Genomic DNA, 3160 nt, shown 5'->3' on the forward strand with positions numbered 1-3160 from the left:
AACAGCTTAACAATTCTGCAGTGCCAGCATAAGTCATAGAATTCTGCTCCTGAACCTGCCAGATCCTTACAGTGATCTAAGCTGTTTCTGAACAAAGGTGTCTGGGCTCTGCTCCCAGGAACAATAAGTTCATCGGTTTGTGTTTGAGCTTCAGATGTTGTGATTTTTTTCAGACCCCTGGGTGATGCAGTAAACTTTGGGGAAGCCAAAAGGATTGGGACAAGCATGGCTGCATTGTCATGGTGCATTCCAGAGGTATCACCAAGTTGCTGCCAGCTTCTAGAGTCGCTATTGGTCCTCTTACCAAGAGTCACAGGTTTTTCAGTACAAGGGGATATTATCAAAGCTTCCGAAAAATCCTGGTGTAAGAGACACTTTCCACTTCAACTGATTATGAGAATTATTCTCTGTATCATTTCTATCATTCTTATTTATTTTTGCATATGTCTGTGATGTGAATTTATGTATACACATGATTCTGTTGTGGGGCGTACATGGGTGCATATGTGAAAAAGCTTGTGAAAACCCAAGGCTGTCAATGGGAGTCATTCAGAGTCATTTCCTATCTTTTGTATTAACCAAGCTTAGGACATGAGCTAGTCTAGCTGCCCAGCATGTCCTGAAATTACAAAACGTGGAGTTATACCACACTCACATGGTTTTTAATGAGTTTTAAAGATACAAGTCTGGTCCTCCTACTTCATCCATGCAGCTATCACCCTGTCTTTTTTTTTTTTTGGCATAAAAAGCATTTATTACCAGAACAAAAAGGACACAGCACAAATAACAAGTGGAAGGATCAGTTTAACAGTGAGGTAAGCAAGGAAGGTAAACTTGGAATTACAAAGATTTCTTAAAAAGTGTTCCCAGGAGAGGAGGGAGGAGGTATGGGAGGGGGGAAGGAGATAAATGTAGTCTCTTGAAATGAATATAATCTGTTCCAGCAGTACAGAAGAGACCAACCATTCCATTTCAAGTGCCAGATACTGCTCAGATAATAAAAACCCATAAAAAATCAACAGGCTTCATTCCATGAATTCCCAAGTTTGCTGTACCATTGGCCTGGATAATCAAATCTTTAATTTCAGTTCCTTTAACGCACACCATCCCTTTCCTCAGACCTGGAAAACAGATAAACCACCTTGCTTCCTTTTTAATCAAAGTGACAATTCTTCCTTTTCTATGCACACAAATGATCCCTCAGACAGTTCCTTCTGGAACAAAACTTCCTCTTTTCCTCCAGCCAGCCCCACTGGGTTCACCACCCTGTCTTACTAGACTCAAAGCGCTGCACATTTGACTCATGATTCAGTGTTCCCAAGAAAAGAGGATTTCAGAGACATGGGTTTGTATTCTGCACCCAAAGCCACATCAGACTGAAGCAGTTGGCCACTGAATGAGTCAGTTCTTGTACTAAGATACATAGAAATGCAAGTATGCTCTTCTCATGTATGCCCTTGTGGTGCTAGTAAAATTTACTAATTGTAGATAAAATCCTTTCCTAGACTATAAGAGGCAAGACTGAAACAAAGTTGAGCCAGTCATGTTAGAGTTCCATGAATCAAGTTAAATTTGGCTGGGTTATCTGATCTCAGGAGTTAGAATTAGAGAGATAACAGCTACATTTCCCAAACAAGTCAGTTTAAATAGGCACAGCAATAGTTTTCTCTCTCCCCTGCCCTTCTCTCTGTCCCCTCTCTCATGAACACACAGCAACCTAATGATAACTAATAATTTATTTCTCAGTGTCTCTACCTTATAACAAAAGTGACTTAGAAGCTGAGTGTGATACCTCGCAGTTAGTCCAAGGACTAGGTAGACAGTATAGGAAGATTGCAAGTTTTAGACCACTGAATTCTAAACTTGTGGCAACACAGTAAAAACCCGACTAGCAACAACAAAACCAAAGTGACTTAAAGAAAAAACAATCTACCTTTTGTTCTGCTTCTCTTTGCTTCCTCTCTTTATAAGACTCACCTCTTCTGCTTAGTACAGTGGAACAATTCACACTATGGGGAAATGAACCTATCTTAGAGTTGAAAATACAACTAAATGGATACTTGAGCTAAACAATTATATTTTTCCCTTTGGTAAGAGTATTAACAGGAAGAACTTACTACAATGCCATGATGGTGACAAAGAGAAAAGGACTAGACTTACCTTGAGTATGAAGGATGTGAGAGAGTTAGCTCTGCCTCACCATCTAACTCAGCCTGCTTATGGAATAGCTGAATACAAACAACTAGTGCGTGTAAACTCACTTTAAAATTATGAAACAGTACTGTGTAGAACTCACAGTTTTACCCATCCATTTGCATGAATTTCCTATCTTATGACCTCAAAATCCATTCCCACAAATAGCTAGCTCATCCTTACTATTAGCACTGACATGACTTGTGATTTCATGGCAGAAATTATTTGGGGAAAGCTGCTTTTCTCTCTGCATAGGAATGAAACTCTTTCACCTTCCTGCTTATCCATTACTCTGGACAAACTGTTCTACTGAAGTTTGGTCCTTGTGCTATGACTAGACCTCAACCATCCTAGGGTGCTTATGGAAACTGCCCCAACATTCTTTACCTCTCTTCTAGGACCAGTTTCTCTGTCCATGGAGTCTTTCCTACAGGCAACACACATGTCTGATCTCCTCCTGCAAGTCCTATCCTCCTCTGTCTTCTAGGGCACATGGTCCCCACCTTTGCTCCTGTCTCCCTGGCTGTTCATTTTAACTCCTGTTTACTTGCTCTTAACTCTCTCCCAGCTCCAAGCAGAGCTTGTCTCTTCTTCCACCCATATTTACAATGTTCCATAGTCAGTAACATAAGTGGGGACATCTCCCCAATTTTCATCTCTAATCCAGATCTCTTCCTCAACTCCAGGATCATGCACCCATAGCCTGACCATCATCTCTACTAGATTGCTATGCATCATTTCTGACTGAACAAGCCTCAAACTGTGATCCTGCTCTCCAGCTTCTGCTCTTTCACAATCTTCCTGAAATCCATTATCTGGCAACATGGACGCTCATTCCTTCCCTTTCCCAAACTTCACCAAATACATACAGTCACATTTTTATTTCATTCAAGGACCACTATTTTCTTTGGGCATCAGATGTAAAATCATACAAATTGGGATTGTGCTCACCCACTCAATACTTTAG

At 40.6% G+C, this 3160-nt stretch overlaps 1 non-coding gene across 1 annotated transcript; it reads right to left on the reverse strand.

Annotated features, from left to right (window-relative positions):
- Positions 1-1195: 1195 nt before the first annotated feature.
- LOC120101227 (small nucleolar RNA SNORD22) lies at positions 1196-1324 on the reverse strand. Its single transcript, XR_015679230.1, has one exon. It is a non-coding gene; the product is annotated as a small nucleolar RNA SNORD22 (small nucleolar RNA).
- Positions 1325-3160: the final 1836 nt, after the last annotated feature.

Source organism: Rattus norvegicus, chromosome 2 (genome assembly GCF_021556685.1).
Source record: "Rattus norvegicus strain SHRSP/BbbUtx chromosome 2, alternate assembly SHRSP_T2T, whole genome shotgun sequence".
NCBI lineage: Eukaryota > Metazoa > Chordata > Mammalia > Rodentia > Muridae > Rattus > Rattus norvegicus.